Genomic DNA, 19594 nt, shown 5'->3' on the forward strand with positions numbered 1-19594 from the left:
TGCCCTCCAACTTCACAAAATCATTCTAGTGATAAGATGTGTCCTATCCAATGAAACACAGTAGGTCCAGCTGAGTCTCCTTGTCCTGTGTGTCGGTAGTCCCACTTCAAGGGAATGTAGCTGATGGGTTTTCTCCTCTGACCAATCTAAGAAAGAAAACCCACATGACTGATTCAGCATCATTAGCAGCGGGGTACTTTTTCATCACTACCATCAAAACCAACCTTACCTATCATTATAAGTATATACGTCTGTGATAACAGATTTAAAATTTGTCTAGAGCTCCTAGCCCATTTTATATTTTTAAAATAATTTTAGAGACATAAATGATGTTGCTTTCATAGAAACTGCAACTCAATCCACAAGGAAAGAATTTCATCATTGTGGAATTTCAGACATAACCAGAATGTATTCACATAACACTTAAGAGTGGAAGAAACTGCTTGGGAACAAATAAAGAAGTTTATTTTTGGAAACACTTGCCTCATATAGACCACATGTCAATAACTGTCTATTATCCTATCTATGTATTCGTCCCCACCAGATAGCCTGGATCTGCCTATGCTCTCAGTTGACTTTGGTCTTCCTTGGGAGCCTTTAGCTGGGTCACTACCAAGTGTCATACTCACTGCTCCTGCCTCCCTGTGCTCCAGCCCCCAGAGTCTGTTACTCATGCATCCAGCTAAAGCCCAACATGTAGTTGTGTAGACACTGGGCCTTGTGGTCTTCATCAATTCCTGCCTAGTCCTTCTGGATTACTGATCCTTTGTTACACAAGTTGATAGCTTGGGTGCCTGGAATAACAATCATCCTTACTTGCTAGAATCTGCTAAGAAAACAGAAAATATCCAAACATCATCCCACTTTTATTCCTTGATAGTCTTATCCTAATGTTACAGATGAGGAACCTGAGACATAGAGAGATTTATGCTACTATATTAGCCAGTTTTTGCTGGGTTACACTGTGGTAACAAATTTTAGGAGCTAACAGCACAGACTCATGATAAATGTCAGTTGTAGGTCTGTGATTTGGCTCTGGCTCTTCCTACAAGTCATCTTTATTCTGGAATTCGACTGCAGGAATAGATCCCATCTGCTAAATGCCTTCCTCATGGGAGTGAAAGGAACAATGGAAAAACTATGCAATGGATCTTAAATCCTCTGTTTGGACATGATTTTCATTACTTCTTATATTTTATTGTGCAAGCAAGTCATATGGTCAACCTTGATATTAGTGGGTTTAGGGGGGACTTCTCTTATAGGGAGAACTCTGAAGGGAGGACCCAAAAGAAAGAAGCAGCAAATATTTTAAGTAAATAATATAATCATAGTTGTCCATAGTCTCGCAGAAAGAGGCAGAACTGGGGTTTAAATCCTGCTCTGATTGACTTTCAACCACTGAGTGGTCGTACTTCCATTTCTTTTCCCTTCTCTTTCTGCTGTTTTCATGTATTTCACCTCTAGCTTGTCTGGCTCCACAGTTCTTGCCTACCCCCCCCTCCCCGATTTTGCTGTTCAACCCATATATAATTTCTAGTCTAAGTAGAATAGGTCTTCAATTTAGCTAAACTACAGGTCCTTGCCCTCTAATCAGCTTGGTTCTCCTGCTGCCCAGGATCAGGTTCAGTTGAGTCTATTTCTCCAGCTTTTAACTCCGCAGGTCAAATTAAGGCATTCCCAGTGTCCATATGGTGGATATAGACAACTTTCTTATTGGTGTAAGGAAGTTCACAGAGACCAAATTTTAGCATCCTGGCCCTAAAGCCTGAAGAACTATATTTAAACTCAAACAAGAAGCTTTTTAGGATGATGTCCTGTCAGAAACAAATCCTTTTTTTATGGTGGTTAAACATACTCAACAGGAAGAAGTCTTGTTTATTGCTGGTCTCAGGATGGTGAGTTAGTGAGATTCTGTCAACACAGTTGGATCTCTCAGGGTGGGGTAGTCCCTCCCAAACCTATCCACTCATGTCATCTTTCACCACTAATAAAGACAGGCCACGGATTTAGAACTTCCTGGCACTTTTGCCAATGTGAGCAGCAGAGCCTCACATGCTTTATTTCCAAACAGAAAATATAGTTTGCCATGACAAGATCCAGTTTCAATCATGTTTCACCCATCGTTTAACCATAAATGAAGGCTGAATTTCTTTTCTGTGGGTACCAATTTGGACCCACTCTTTATGTCACTATTTGAGAAAATCACCTCCTAACTTAGAAGTTGAGTTCAATTTTTAAAGAATGCTAGCAGAAAAGAAAATAAATAGTCAGCTAAAACTGTCTTTGTTATAGTCTCTTTTCAAAATATGACCTCACTGTAATAGCCTTTAAGGAACTGTGTTTACTTTCTTCAGTATACACATTCAATTTTTTCCTGAGAGGTCATCTCCACAGTTAGCAATATACTGAAACTTACATCCATTAGAGACGATGAAAGTAAGACAGAATTATGTTCATAAGAGCATAATTTATAGAGTTTCAAACTCAAAACAAAGCTTCTTTCTAGAAGAGCAGTTATTTCCATTCTAACTTGCCTCCCAATATGTTCTTGTTCACATATTAGGACTAAATATCTCAGAAACTATCTTCTCAACATGTTTTTTTCATTTAATGGTTGTTATATATGAAATCATAAAGAGGCATAAAAATATTCTATTTACTATTTTTCAACATTCTTTTTATTTTTTTAACTCTTGATTCTTAAAAAAACCATGTATCAGAGGCCCCAAAGCTAGAATAAGACTTTTCTTTAAATGTATGAATCATATTTAGATGTTCTTTGTATGTGACCTCTATGGATTTTTATTATGTGTATTTATGTAAATGAAATAGAGGAAATGAAGATTAGAAAATGTGGTTCTGACCAAAGAATGGTTCTCTTTGTTCAACTTCCTCCAAATTTAAGGATCTGGTATTTATTCTTACCTAGTACTTAACAAAAAAGTAGTGCCCATTTAGACTTGGCATTAGACTTGGCAATCCTCGCTTAGCTTTATAAATTTTTATACAAGTGGCAATCACTGCAGTAGTTTTGATTAAATGATTACCCATAAGCTTGCTCTTGAATAAAATGACAAATGTTCTCTGGAAAAATTCAAGTAGACATTGTAAACTTTGAAGCTTTCTAGGATCTGAGTATGCTCCAAATGGCATTATGTATTAGTAATATCAATGATCTATGACTCAAACATAATAATCTATTTTCTATAAAAAGTAGAAACTAGCTTCATTGACTAAAAATTATGGGAAAAAAGTGAAAAAGGTCCTTTAGTATGGAAAAAATGATGTTCAAAACTTCCTTGTGGAAAGTCCAGTGTGTGTGTAGGCTAATGTGGTAACCTGTCCCAGAAAGGAACACCTTGAAAGGTGATTTAGAAGGCCAGGGGTTTTGCCCCTTTTCTTTCCAATCCCTACCACTCATTATATGTATTTTTTATATAAATCCAAGAATTTGTTTTCTTTGAATAAGAAAAAATGACATTCAAGTAAGGGAAAAGTTCACAAATCTTATATAATTTCTTTGATCTAATTGCTACAACAACTGCATAATATGCTGTACTTTGACTATATTGTCTTCATTTCAGTGTTTCATCCTTGTACGACAAGACTCCAGCAGAGCAGAGCCTAAAGTTTCAATGCATGAAGAAGTTACAGTCTATTCCCCAAAATACTCACAATGTAAAAAAACTTTTTTAAAATTAACTCTTGTAATTAGTAGGTTTTAAAGGCTAAATCTCTATTTTGCTTGGAAAACAGAATGATCAGATACTTAAGTATTAGGATGTTCTAGCGAATTTTGATCTTAACAAATTCTAAAAATGATGCTGATGGTAGCTTAAAAGTTCAAAAGCATATAGTGAAGGAACATTAATTGTGTCACAACAAATTATTTGCCTTCAAAATTTGGGAATTTTTATAAATGCAAACATAAAATATGTGGGTTGCTACTTAATTTTTATACCATAAGATAAATATTTACTTTCAATTATATATAAAAATATATTTCTTCACTACATCATAATCACACTGGAAATTTATGTGATGATTTTCTGTAAAGAAAAAAAAACCTAACTAACTAGGTAAACAAACACATAAACTCAACAGGTTTTTAGAAAGAAGCACTTGGGGATCGAGTTTCCATTCTGACTTTCCCATTAACTAGCTGTATAAATAGTTTGTTGACTTCAGGTGAACTAACCTATGTACCTTCAGTTTTCTTTCCCATTATAATGGAAGGGGCGGGGCTTAAAATGAGGACTCCTCATTGTTTATTCTAGCTCTAATTTTAATTTTGTCACTCTAAGCCAACTGTAGAAATATGGCATAATTGGGAATTGAATAGAGATCTAAAATCTCCATGAAGCCTGACCTGTGTTGGCGCAGTGGATAAAGCGTTGACCTGGAACACTGAGGTCACTGGTTCAAAACCCTGGGCTTGCCTGGTCAAGGCATATATGGGAGTTGATGCTTCCTGCTCCTCTCCCCTTTCTCTCTCTCTCTCTCTCTCTCTCTCTCTCTCTCTCATTCTAACTCTCCTCTCTAAAATGAATAAATAAAAAAATAATAAAATCTCCATGAAAATAGAATGTGTTAGATTGGGTCAAGAACAAATGAGGGATTATCAGTAAATTTTCCCTTAATAGTGGCAAGGAAGGCAAGGTCAACAGCATAAAAGACAAGGGTAGGATTATCAAGGTCTGACCAAGAGTGAAATTAAAAGAGGAGACTGTTTCTCACAGATGTCACCAGCAATTCTGTAAGGAAAGCTCCATGAGGATTCCATGTAGCCAATAGCCTTTCTTACCTAAAACTGGTGATGATTTATTGCCACTTGAGAATGGACATACTGAATGTGTGTGACATCTAACAGAGGACAATGAGAGAGAGAATACTTTAACTCTGCTACTTCCTATTGACATAATCCTTGGAATCAACAAAGTATATCCCCCATATCAGCCAACTGTTTCTTCCCAACAACTTTATGACAGGGAAAGAATAGAGTGGTTAAACATACAGGCTTTAGAGTCTGTATGTTTAGGCAGTCCTGGGTTCAAATTTAGAGACAGAGAGTCCTGGGTTCCACCCTTCTTATGAGTTGACTTTGCACAGTTCATTCTAACAAATATGTGTGGGATCTGTTATGCTAAGAACTGAGAACAGAGACCAGCAATAAAGTAAATGATGATTTTATATAAGTGCTCTAAGGAAAATAAAATAGGGTACTGAGATATAAAGTAATGGGTCTAAAGCTAATTAGAATTGGGTTTTAGGAAAAACTACTCCAAGGAAGCAACATTGATCTAAGACTTGAATAAGAGGAAACCCAGCTATGTAAAGACCTGCTGGAAGGGTGCTCCCAATGGAAGAGACAGTGCATGCAAAGTCCCCATGGCAGGAAAGAGCTCACGTGTTCCAAGGAAAACAATTCAACCACTGTCCTTTGCATGTGAGGCTAATCAGACATAAGAAGACATTAAGATTTTTTTTTTTCCTAAACACAGTTAAGGCACTAGAGAGATTTTTTTGCAAAATGTGTACCATTATTTGGAGATCATCCTGATACTCTTAACAAAGTGGAATGAAGAAGAGTGAGAGTGGAAGCAAGGGTTCTAGTTATGATGTTCTTTTAGTTGTCCATCCTCAGATTTCTTATTTGTAAATGCAAATAATAAGTACAGCACAGTGTAATTTTAAGAATTAAGTGAGAGAAGCTCATAGTGAGCATTCAATGCACAGGGGTTGTCATTGTCCTCCATTTGCATATTGAAACACCATCTCTTAGAGGTTAAATGACTTGGTCATGGTCAGACAGCCAATATCCATGGCTGGCCAGATCTTGAATCTAAAATTTAGAATTACAAAACCAGTGTAATTCTGTATTTACGTGATCAGAAAAAAAAAATCTTGGACTTATCTTTCACTGCAAAAAATTTTTCTCAGACATATAATGTGCCAGGCATGGTGCTAAAACTTGAAACTAGCAAGACCTTTTCTAAGAAGCTTAAAGTCTAGTAACTGAGATAAGAACATAGACAATTTTGAACTTAAATGACATATACAGCAATAGATAGATGTTACTCATAAGATCTCACATAAGAAAATATCTCTGAGCCGTGTTTTGAAGTACATTGAATAATCACAAGACAGATGAAAAGTAGCAAGAACAGCATCTCAGAGGTCAGGGAATGAGAGGCAACTTGTCACAAGTGGCAAATTCAGAATGATTTCAAATTACTGGTGTAAACAGTGTGTGAAGAAGAAGGAGGCATTGAAATCGAAATAAAGGGCCAGGGGTGCAATAATCACCAACAAGAATGACAACAAGGTTGTAAGTGGAAATCATCATTTCTATAACTTGGAGGTAGGCTGTATATCTGAGCAACCAGGAAGGATGGGGCAATGATAACATTACTAGTAATACATGACACTTAAACATTTTCCTTGACTTATACTGCCTCATCTGATCCTGATAGCAATGTGATAGCAATCAGATTGCTATCAGCCTCTACAAATTGCACTCATGTAGAGGCTGAAGCTCAGCTGCATTAAGGGCCTTGCCCAAGTTCACTCAGATGGTAAATAGAAGAACCAGAAGGAGAACCTAGATCGCCTACTTTTTCTTCAAGTTCCATCTATCAACTACATTACTTGTCTATGTGACCTGGGCAATAGTGGAGGCTATTAAGAAAGAACTAGAGACAAAGAATAACAGAACAGTTGAATGATGACTTTGAGAGCATGAAGGAAGAATTAAAGAAAAGGTGGAGCAAAGAAATTAACATCTGTCTTGACCTGAATGTAGGTTAAACTCGGGGGAATTGGGAAGAAAATGACATATTTTCTGGAGGAGAGCAGGGACCCAAAGAATTTTGGAAGTAAGGAAAGGAGAAAGAGAGGAAGGGTGGGAAAGAAAGAAGAAAGAAGAAAAAGAAAGAGAGAAAGGCAAAGAAGAGAAAGGCAGAAGGAGAAGGAAAGATAAGCCGGCAGTCAGGCTGTGAAGGAAATTGTGGCTAGACCACGTGAATGAGTATGCCAGAGGAACTCAACCCCGAGAATAAAAAAACAACAAGAAAACGTGGTTTGGAGCTAGAGATTAGAGGAAATTTTCCTCCCCATTATTTCAGTACCTCTGTCCTTTCTCAACATGACCAAATTTTCTGACCCTCAAAAACAGGCACAAACCTGATACAGGAATTTGTTGCCACTTCCAAGCCAGAAAGACAATCCAGAAATGTAGTTATTTGGCATTTTTAGGATTTTTCTATGATCTGTCACTGCAGGAAGAGAGAATAATTTGAAATTGTGATATCTCAGAAATTCCAGAATATATAATAATAAAAGGTAATCCTTTTTGAGTGCCAAGCATTGTTCTAAGGGTTTAAGTCATTTAATCCTCTCAACAACCCTATGATAGATTCTGTCATTATCTCCACTTCACAGATAAGGCATGGTGGCACAGTGCGTGGTTCAGTAAATTCTCAAGGTCACACAAATAGCAAGGGGCAGAGCTGGCTCTGAGTTTTGTTGCTCCCAACTACTATGTGAATCCCAAAGGATTTGATTACATTCCTTTTCGTTCTCTTTAAAGGCGATGTTATCTCAAAGGGTTTTGAACAGAAGGGTTATGAATTTTACAGGTTGTTAATGATCATCAACAAATTTAATTCACCATTTACAATATCTGTATAGAGGTAAATAAAATATTATGAACCACTGGATAATTTAGGCACAGTGCTTTGAGATCTGCCTAGAAACCTGACATGAATTGTTTTCTCTCTTTCAAAATGACAAATACCTTGCCAAATAAAGGTGAAAAGTCCCAAGCCAAACACTAAAGGAGGTTGTATTTCTTTTTCTGTTGCTTTGTAAAATATTGGCAGCCAGACATATTTCTCAACCCTAGAAGACATAAATCTTTCAGAGAAAAACCAAATTTCTTTGGTTTGGCTGCCAAACTATGACTTCAGCCTTGAATCTCATCTCAGAAAACTGTAAACACCCTTTTCCTCCCCTATGTTTAATTTTAAGCATACCTTCCCTTCCTGAAGACCATCTTTCTTCCTTTGGGGTGACTGTCTCTTATCCTGCATGCCACCCTGTGTTTGCTGACCTGCTGAGAGACAGGCTGCCCGGGACCTATTTCAAGCCCTCTGCATTCTCACCTCCTGCTCTGCCCTTCTTCCTCCTGCTTTCATCTTTTTCTTTTTACTAACAGTTCTTGGCTTTCAATTCACATTCCATTAAAGGCCGATGATTTTGCTCTGGAGGTTTTTTCCATGGGTCTTCTGCTGTCTCCCTTATCGTGGTGAGCCTTGGCTTCTCCTTTGTGCCTATGGGGCAAAAGGAGTCAGAGGTTTATTTAAAATTTGTTTTAGCTCATTTTTCTTGCAATCAAAGACTAATTGAATAGGTCAACCCATGAGCAATTAAGTCTACATGAATATGCAAACATATTTCAATCTATTTGTGCTTCAGGGTGAAAGGAATTAATGTGCTCAGGATTGGGGAGGGGTTGGAGTTCACTCCCCATGAAATTCAGATCTTCTGGGTGTTCACATGAAGGAGGTGGCAGGGTGCAGAGGAACGAGCACTTGACTGGGAGACAGGAGAGTAGATCAGGTAACAGTCCAAGTTCTGACATAAGACAAACCAGCTGTGGGACACTGGAAAGAAAATCATAGTGTCACTCTTCTGGGTATCACTTTTCTTGTACTTAAAGCACTCTGGACTAAGTAGATTGTAAACCTTGGAATCACTTGGAAAGTTTTGGAGGGTCTGAAGAATAACAGATATTAGTGCTTCAACACAGATGTACTTAATTAGAATTCTCAGGAATAAAGCTCTAGAATCTGAATATATAATTTGATATAGCCACCCTCGCCTAGCTTTGAGGGCCAGCAGTAAGGGACTCTTTGATTCATTAAAGTCTTATTTCCATGTTTTATCAGCACTTCCCAGGCAAGATAACACCCACTGTTATTCACCAGAAGATGCTTCAGAGGGGCTAGTGCTGAGCTAGGCAGTGGAGAGAGCTGGCAGAGCTGGACTGGTTGCTTTAGACTAGTTATCAGCTCATGGATGCTCACAGATTCTAGAATGGTACATAACACAGCATCAATTCCTTCCCTTCTATGATTTTTCTATCTCAATGTATTGAAATCACAATCACTAACAAGGTTTTCCTAAAAGTAGGCACATTCTCTAGCTGTGATCTGACCACTTCTGCTTATATCTTAAGTTACTGGTCATATTTCTGCCATAAAGATTATTTTGTTGGTTCTTGGAGTTTTATTGGTATACAAATGCAATAAGGGAACCACCTAAAGCTGCAGTTTGTAAGAGCCAGGTAAGAACAAAGTCCTTTAGGAATTAGTATTTGTTGGGGTTTTTTTTTGGGGGGGGGAGTAAAACATTGATTTTTTTATGGTAATTATCTCTTTAATTCTTGTATTATTATAAAAATTTAATCCAATGATTAATTTTTTCACTCTTTTTCCTTTTCTCCCTCTTTCCTCTACCTAATCTCCTTTCTATTTGATTCTGCCATCACTCCTGCAAAAAGGCAGAGTGTACTTTTTCGTCACTTGACTTTGAGCTTGACCACACGACTTGCTTTAGTTAATGGGATGTTATTAGATGTGATATAAGCAGGGACTTCAACTATGCTTTCATGGTGGGCCTTGCACTCCTATACACTGCTGTGGGAAAATCCTTCCCCACGAAGCTCTTGCCCCTCACCTGGGCCCCAAAAGAAACCTGTGTGGAGTATACCTTTGCCACCTGACCCACATCTTTAAAAAGAGCCACACATCTGGGCCCAGCTTAGATCTCTAGCCTGTCAGCAGATGCCTGAAAAAATAAAGAAGTATAATTTCAAACCATGGAGTTTTGAAGTGATTTATTACACTGCAATTGCTGATTGATTCAGTATGTCAGTCAGGATGTCTCGCCTTCTCGTAGTCAATGGGTAGCACATGACCCAATCTAGACCAATCAGATCTCTTCCCCAGAACTGCAAATCACTGAAGACAAAACTCAGCCTCAGCAATCAGCTGTTCCCTAAACACTCCTCATTAGTTCCTGATACATAGACCTTCCCAGTACCAGTCCCTTCCTTGCTGTTCACCAGACTTCTCTCCCGCTTTGCCAGTTCTCCATATACTTCTAATGGGGTTTTCTTATTATGACTTCCTCTTTTCCTTTCTGTTTGCATCTTAACTAGCTATTTTTATTTAAGTTAGGGTATTTTCTATTGCTTGTAAGCAAAAAAACTAAACTGTTAGTGAGGGACTCAAAGGGAGACTGAAAGAGTAGCAAAAACAAATTTGACCAAACTTACAATGTGGGGGTAGGGGGAGGTTGTTAGCTATGTTTCACTATTCTCACATTAAACCTACATTTGCCATTAAAAAAAAGAGAGATTCCACAAATTTTTTATTCTTTTAAATTGTTATTAATGGGTAGGTCTACTGAGGTAAAAATATTCTAATGTTGTATATAGAATTTCAGAAAATAAAAAAATCCAGTTACTTACTTAGACCAACTATTATTTAAAAAAATAAATGATTATTCTACAATAACCCTACAGGTAAGAGTGGACAGGACATGTCTTATCTTGAACTCCTGTTGGCTGTCTAAGATGAGGAAGGTCGTGAATGTCACCCAAAAGCATGTTCCAACTTTGTCAATATTAGAAGACAAACTATTGTTCATTCAAGTTATATTTTCCTTTCTTCTTTTTGCAAGTCTCATATTAAAGAAGTAACATGAAGTTTTGTCTTCCTTCCTAATAATCATACCTGTAGGGCAGATGGTCATCTAAATCATCTAGGACATTTAAATTTTACTTATGAATGGACCAGCCAATAAGCACTGATAATTTAGAGATTTCTATGTGTCATCATGGATATTACACAACTTTTTAGAATGCCAAATATGGGCCATAAAAAAATGTGCAGGAACAGAAGTTCTGACAGATGTTAAACACCCTTTTGCATCAGAACCATGAATCTTTGTTTCCATGAATCTTGAAAAAACGATTGCCCAAGACCTTTGAAATGAATATACACCAGAAAATAAATCCATCACAGTCAAAAGGTGACTCAAAGGAAACAAGCTTCCAGAAGGGGAAAAAATAAAAGCCGCCGCCAGGCTCCATGCCACTCCCATGAATTGCTGCACAGCTGTTACCACCTCCAGCGATGATGTTTTGCCAAACCAAAGACCGAGGTATTCCTGGGATGATATGCTAAGTTCCTCATGCAGGCTTCTCTGTATATCTTATGTGTTACAGAAGCAAAGAAGATGGGCTTCTCTCCAAGGACAAAGAGTTGGTAGAAAAAGGGACATTTTTAGGTCATGTGCCTCTTGAGTGAGGACCTCTGGGCAGAAGTAGTATCCCTGAGCATTCTATTCTTTCAAAAAATCTCTCAGGGATTGTGTTGACAGCTTATCTTCAGATCACAAAGAAAGTGTCCAGGAAACACAAACACAGTGCATTAAGAAACCATCACTCCAATGAGAGAGTGGAAAATGTGGTAACAGAATGAAAAAAGCTTGTTCAGAGTCCTAAAGTTTGCTCTTACTCCACAGACTGTATAAAAATATTTTACACTATGTTGTCAAGCAACCACTAGGACATTTCTTTTAGCTTTTTTTTTTTCCTGTGCTGCTTGTTAATTTATGATCCAGTAGAGACCACTGAGTTCTCACAATTTGCATCAAAGCTCTTTAATGAATATTCTTATCACTTTGTGAAGCTTGCTATGAGAGGTAATTTCTATTTCACTTACAAACAAGTGCGCAGGAATGGATGGATTCAATGGCAACCTTAGCACCACAGCAATTTAAACTACCTCACTGAACAAAACTTTATTAAACGTATTATCTATTATGAGCCAGGCCCTGTGCTAGGGAGTGAGGAGCAGTAGATAAATAAAATATCTTCCCTCCCTCAAGATCTTAGAGCCTAGTGAGGAGGAATTCCAGAGTTTAAACTTAACAAATAAATGGATTGTTTTCAATTTTATAATGGCTGTATACAGAAGACTCCTGACTTCTATAGTCAACTGCTTTCTTAGAAGTCTAATATAAGCATGATTTCATGGTTCACAATGAGTTGGACTTGCACTTAAAACCCACCACTACATACTGAGTGACTTGGCATCTTAGGTAGTTCTGTGAACTTCAGTTTTATGTAGTTTAGAATGGGGACAAAAATCATTGCTACCTCATACATTTTTGTGGGAACTGAGGTCATATAAGTAAGAAACCTAACACAAAGCCTAGGACAGAGTAACCTAAAATCATAAATTATTACTAAGTTCTAAGCACTGTGCTACATACATGGGTGTGTAGAGATGCATAATTTACTATTACTTCCATTAAGGATTATACAACACAGTGTGAAAGAAATCTCCTTCTGTAGAGAGCTCCACTCAGAGATTCAACAGTTCTCTCCTTTAGCAACATGTTGAGTGTTCCTACTTTGCCCTACTATGATCTTTGATCTAGACTGGAGAGTCTCATTTTAGGTTTTTAAAAGCCTCATGAAAAAATGTCATCTGAATCTTTTAGAATACACCAGCCATTAAGCTGATGAGTTAGAGATTTCTATGTATCATCATGAATATTACACAACATTTTAGAATGTCAAATATGTGCCATAAAAAAAATTTAGGAACGTAAGTTCTGAGAGATGTTATGTTCCTATACTTTCACTTTGTTCTTATTCTGCAAAAATTGTATGATTTTCAGTAGCCATTTCTATAAATTCTTTCATTGGCATGGTTTATATATTAATTGTAATTTATTGAGTCTATAGAATTAACATTCTGTTTCTTCCTTTTTATTGAATTTCTTGGGGTGACACTGATTAACAAAAATTATACAGGTTTCAGGTGCACAATTTCACACGACATCATTGGTATACTGTATTGTGTGTTTAGCACCCCAAGCCAAGTCTACTTCCATCACCATTTACCCCCCTACACCCTTCTTTATCTTCCTTCACCCCCCAGCAATTACTATGCTGTTGTTTGTGTCCATGAGTTTTTTTTTCCCTTTTTGCTTAACCCCTTCAACCTTCATCCAGATCCCAAACCCCCATCCCCAGACAGCTGTCAGCCTGCCCTCTATCTATGAGTCTATTCTTGTGGCAATATTTTTTTTCTAATATATCTTCTCAGGCAAGGGAAAAAAAATGAATAAATAAACAAATTGGACTACATCAAACAGAAAAGTTATTCTGCTTGATATATCAAACAAAGTTTGATAAAAGAAACTTTGTTTCTTTTACACAGTAAAAGAAACCATCAACAAAATGAAAAAAAAAACCCTACTGAATTGAACAACATATTCATCAATACATCTATCTGATAAAGGTGTTAAAATCCAAAATCTATGAGGAACTTATAAAACTCAACACACATGCACACACACACACACACACACACACAAAGAAATAAAGAAACAATCTAATTTTAAAAAATGTGCAAAAAACCTGAATAGGCACTTCTCCAAAGAGGACATACAGGTGGCCAACAGACTAGACCTACAAAAAAGATGCTCAAGATGTGCAACATCTTTCATCTCATTGATTGCCAGGGTTGATTCGACTGATCTGGCTGGCTAAGCGGGTGTCCCCTTCCTCCCTTACAGCTCCGTGTGTCCCTCCCAAAGCTGCATGCTTGGTCAAAGAGGACAATTTTTCCTGATAGAGGAGAGGACCATTCTTTGTTCTAGAGTATATGAGTAGCTGCACTCCCCTGCTAGAACCTTCAAACAAGCTCTCAAAAAGATGATCAGTGTAGCCCTGGCCGGTTGGCTCAGTGGTAGAGAGTTGACCTGGCGTGCGGGGTACCCGGGTTCGATTCCCGGCCAGGGCACATAGTAGAAGCGCCCATTTGCTTCTCCACCCCTCCCCCTCCTTCCTTTCTGTCTCTCTCTTCTCCTCCTGCAGCCAAGGCTCCATTGGAGCAAAGATGGCCCGGGCGCTGAGGATGGTTCCTTGGCCTCTGCCCCAGGCACTAGAGTGGCTCTGGTCTTGGCAGAGCATCGCCCCCTGGTGGGCAGAGCGTCGCCCCTGGTGGGTGTGCCGGGTGGATCCCGGTCGTGCGCATGCGGGAGTCTGTCTGACTGTCTCTCCCCGTTTCCAGCTTCAAAAAAATACAAAAGAAAAAAGAAAAAAAGATGATTAGTGTAACTAATCATCGGAGAAATGCAAATTAAAACCACAATAAGACATTACCTCGCACCTTTCAGAATGCCTATTATCAATAAATCAACAAACAACAAGCATTGGCAAGAATGTGAAGAAAAGAGAACCCTTGTGCACTGTTGGTGGGAATACAGATTGGTGCAGCCACTGTGGAAAACAATATGCAGTTACTTTAAAAAATTTTAAAATAGAACTGCCTTATAATCCGAGAGACCACTTTTCGGAATTTATCTGAAGAAACCCAAAACAGTAACTAGAAACATTCTCCATTGTAATTTCTTATAATCAGCTGGGATGAGAGAAGGGCAGGTTAAAATAATAATTCTAAAGTTTCTCTTTTTAAAAAAGAATTCATATACCTGTTGGTTTATTTATTCTCCTAGTGAGGAATAGCACATACATTATAAAGTACACGTCTTATATGTACAACTCAATAAATTTTCATCTGTACACATGGGGTAACCATTACCTAGATCAAATCTACCAACATCCAGAAGCCTCTGTTGTGCGCCCTCCCAATCATTACTTTCTCACTAAATAAAACCACTATTTTGACTTCTGTCACCATCTATTAGTTTTTCCCGTTTTAGAAATTTATATAGATTCAAACAACATAGTTCTTTTGTCTCTGCTTCATTCAATACTACCTCTGTGACAGTCATCCATGTTGAATGTAGCAATAGTTTGTTCTTTTTCATTGCTGCAAATATTCTGTTGTGCAAATATAGCACAATTTATTTATTCACTTTATTGTTACTGAGGATTTCAATTACCACTTTTCACTATGTTGAATAACATTGCTATGAACATTCTTTCACATGTCATTTGCTGCATAGATGAATGCTTCCTTGTTGGCTCCAAGAAATGGAAATGCTGGGTCATATGGTCATGTGTGACACTGCCACATAGACTTTCCAAGGTGATATTAAAAGTTTATACCCCCCCCATTAGAAGTGAAAGAGAGTTTCTATTGTTCTGTATTCTCATCTGTACATGGTTTTGCCCTTTTTTAAATTAAATTTTAGCTATTCTAGTGGGCATATAGTGATATACATTGTAAATGATGTTGATCAACTTTTCATTGCTTATTACCACTGTGTGAAATGTTGGTTCAAGTCTCTTGTCCTTTTTTGGTTTTCTGGGTTTTTACTCTTGTTAATTTTCTTATTGCTGGCTCTGTTAATATAAATACGTTCTATTCTGTAGCTTGCATTATCACTTTCTTAGAGGTACTCATTAATAAACAAAAATTCTTACATTTGATGAAGAAAATTTATCAGTCTTGTCTATTATGGTTAGTGTTTCTGTGTTCTTAAAAAAATTATTTTTAGCCTGACCTTTGGTGGCACAGTGGATAAAGCGTCAACCTGGAAACACTGAGGTTGCCGGTTCAAAACCCTGGCTTGCCTGGTCAAGGCACATATGGGAGTTAATGCTTCCTGTTCCTCTTCCTTCTCTCTCTCTCTCTCTCTCTCTCTCTCTCTCTCCCCCTCTCTAAAATGAATAAATAAAATATTTAAAAAAAATTTTTAAAGTTATTAAAAAAATTTTTATTTTTGCATATACCAAGATCATAAAGATATTTTATGTTATCTTTTGAATTTTTATTATTTTATGTTTCATATTTAAGCCTTTGACTCACTGAAAAGTGGTTTTATATATGGGGTGAAGTATGAGGTAAGTGGTTTTTTTGAAAGAAATAAAAAGAACTCTATGGATATTCAATTGATCCAACACAGTTGACTAAAACAGGCATTCTTTCCTCATGGCATTACAATGATGAATTCTGTGACTATAAACATGGCTTTCTCTCTGGTTCTTCTGCTATATTCTGTTTGTCTGTTCTGACATCAATCTCAGTTTTAATTACTTTAACTTTATAATAAGACTTGATATTTGGGAATATAGTAATTTTATTCTGTAAAAGTTGTTTGAAAATCAGTATATCCATTTCTATCAATCTTTCTATTGTGGTGTTTGCATATTAATTGTAATTTATTGAGTCTATAAAATTAACATTCTTCAATTTGAGTTTTCCAATCCAGTAATGTAATATAACCTTCATTTGTTTAGGCTTCTTTGATTTCTCATAGCAATATTTTTAAGGTTTTTATTTTTAGAGATCTTGTACAGCTTTCTTCATATACATTTTTCCTAAATAATTTTTCTTTTGCTGTTAGAGTAAATGAAGTAATATAAAAATGTTATTTTTAAAAGTTCTTTTATGCCTGAGCAGGCAGTGGTACAGTGGATAGAGTGTCAGCCTGGGATATAATGTACCCAGATTTGAAACCCTGAGGTCGCTGGCTTGAGCGTGGGCTCACCAGCTTGATTGTGGGGTTGCCAGCTTGAGTGTAGGATCATAGAAATGACCCCATGGTCATTGGCTTGAAGCCCAAGGTCACAAGGGGCCACTGGCTTGGCTGAAGCTACTGTCTTATCCCATCAAAACACATATGAGGGTGACAACAATTCCAGTGCCATGAGGACTTTTCCTGGATGTGGACTTTTCCTGGACTCCTGCTCCCTGTGACAGCTCCTAACAGACTGAACTGTGGTTGGGTTGCATTTTTCAGGAATTTGGCATGGTGATGGGGCCAACTTGGACTTGGTGAACATGTTAAGGACACTACTCTTTTATGGATTCTTGCTGTATTGTCCAAGAGTTTGCTCAAAGGCTTTTAATCACTGTAAAAAAAAAATAGAAGACTGGATAAAGAAGATGGGGCACATATACACCATGGTATACTATTCAGCTAGAAGAAATGATGACATCGGATCACTTACAGCAGAATGGTGGAATCTTGATAACATTATGCGGAGTGAAATAAGTGAGTCAGAAAAAAACAAGAACTGCAGGATTCCATACATTGGTGGGACATAAAAATGAGACTAAGAGACATGGACAGGCATGGGGTGGTTACAGGGGGTGGGGGGAGGGGAGGAGGGAGAAGGAGGGGTACAAAGAAAACTGGATAGAGGGTGATGGAGGATGATCTCTCTTTGGGTGATGGGTATGCAACAGAACTAAATGACAAGATAACCTGGAAATGTTTTCTTTGAATATATGTACTCTGATTTATTGATGTCATCCCATTAAAATAAAAATTTATTTATAAAAAAAAATACTAATAAAACTCTAGGAGTCTATCAAAATAAAAAAAAGAGACACATATGAGAAGGCAACCATAGAACAACTAAAGTGATGCAACTATGAGATGATGCTTTTCATCTGTCTCCTTCCCTATCTGTCCCTGTCTATCTCTCTCTCTCTCTCACATACACACACACAAAATTATTTTTTTGTTAGTATGTAGGAACCTCATTGATTTTTATATATCAATTTTGTAGCCAATTACCTTACTATATTTATTAATTCCAGAATCTTATATGTGATTTTTTGGATAATTTTATATAAGCACAGTTATGTTATCTACAAATAATGACAATTTTATTCATACATTTCTGCTTCATATATCATTTTGTTGCTTTTTCTTGTTACACTAGGTAAAACCTCCAGTATAAAACTGGGTAGAAACATAAAAGCAAGACATGCAATTTCCAGTTTTAGGAAGAAAGCCTTAATTATTTCATCATTAAGAGTTATTTTTATTGTAGATTTTGTGTACATATTCTTTGTCAGATTAATGCTACCAAATATTTTTATCTTGAAAATTTGTTAATTCTTACCAAATTATTTTAAAGATATATTGTGATGGTGATATTGGAAGTGTTATGTTTTTTGTGGCTAAGCAGTTTGGTGAATAGCATTGATTTATTTTTCTATTGTTAACTCAATTTTGTGTTACTGGAATAAGCCTACTTGGACATAGCATTACTCTTTTTTATATTTTTGAGTAGAATTATTAATTTTTGTTTGGAAAAAATGCACCTATTTTAATGAGAGAAGTTGATTATTACAACACAGAAATTTTCATAATGTTCTCTACTGTTAAAGTTATGTGGGCTTCATAAAATGAGTTAAAGCAATTATTGAGAGAAATTTTTAGGTAAAAATGAATACTTTAAAAAGGAATAAAACCTGAAAAATAAAAGAAGTAAGCAACCACTGAAGAAACTATAAAATAAACAACAATTTAAAGTCAAAGAAAAAGAAGAAATTAAATTTTTAAGAGATGTAGTCAATGAAATAAAAATACAATAAAGAAAAGTAGACAAAGCCTCACATTTATTCTTTAAAAAAATTAATAACATTTATAAGAACCTAGAAAGAATGATAGAAAAAAATAGAAAAAAGACACAAATTATCAAAGGTATATAAATAAAAGAGGATTTTCTTTCAAAATATACTTTAAAAAAGAGTATATAATTTTAATGTTATACTAATAATTTTAAAATTTAGAAGAAATGGAAAGATTTCTTTTTAAAATTAACTATCAAAATGACAGAAGGAGCCTGACCTGTGGTGGCGCAGTGGATAAAACATCAACCTGGAAACACTGAGGTTGCCGGTTCAAAACCCTGGCTAGCCTGGTCAAGGCACATATGGGAGTTGATGCTTCCTGCTCCTCCCCCTTCTCTCTCTCTCTCTCTCCCCCTCTCCTCTCTAAAATGAATAAATAAATAAATAAATAAGAAATCAAAATGACAGAAGGAAAGAAAAACTAAGTTTTCTAATACCTATAATAAATCAAATATAAATTTAAAACAATCATGCAAAGAATATTTCAGGCCTTGATAGATCCTTTGGTGAATTCTTACAAAATTTAAGAAAAAAATTACAGTATTGAAAATCTAAACATCATTTTAATATTCTTTTGAAAGTAACATGTCTTCTTAATCTCCAGATAGTTATAGGATTTGCTCGTCATCTTTGTCTTTCAGCAGATTTACTGTAATGTGGCTAGGTATGATGTTCTTTGATTTTGCCCTGCTTTTTATTTATAGATAGATATTTTTGAATCAGTAGGCTTTCAACAATTTTGGATAATTTTAGGCCCTGAGCTTTTAAAAAAAGCTTGTCCCCTGTCTCACTTCTCTTTCTGGATTCCAATTACACATAAGCTTAGTCTTTTCACTGTGTCCCATTTATCTCTTATGGTTTGCAAAGCATGTTTTCTTTCTTTCAATTTATATATCTTCTACTATCCTGTCTTATAGTTTATTAATCTTATTTACTTGTCTGATCGGTTATTAAATGCATTAATTACAAAGATTTCTATTTCATTACTTTTATGGTTCTTAATTTGTTGTAAAATCATCTACCCATTCCCCATCTCATTTTTTTTATTTTTTTTGGTATTTTTCTGAAGCTGGAAATGGGGAGGCAGTCAGACAGACTCCTGCATGTGCCTGACCGGGATTCACCCAGCACGCCCACCAGGGGGCGATGCTCTGCCCATCTAGGGTGTTGCT

This window comes from Saccopteryx bilineata, chromosome 2 (assembly GCF_036850765.1).
Source record: "Saccopteryx bilineata isolate mSacBil1 chromosome 2, mSacBil1_pri_phased_curated, whole genome shotgun sequence".
NCBI classification, from domain to species: Eukaryota; Metazoa; Chordata; class Mammalia; order Chiroptera; family Emballonuridae; genus Saccopteryx; species Saccopteryx bilineata.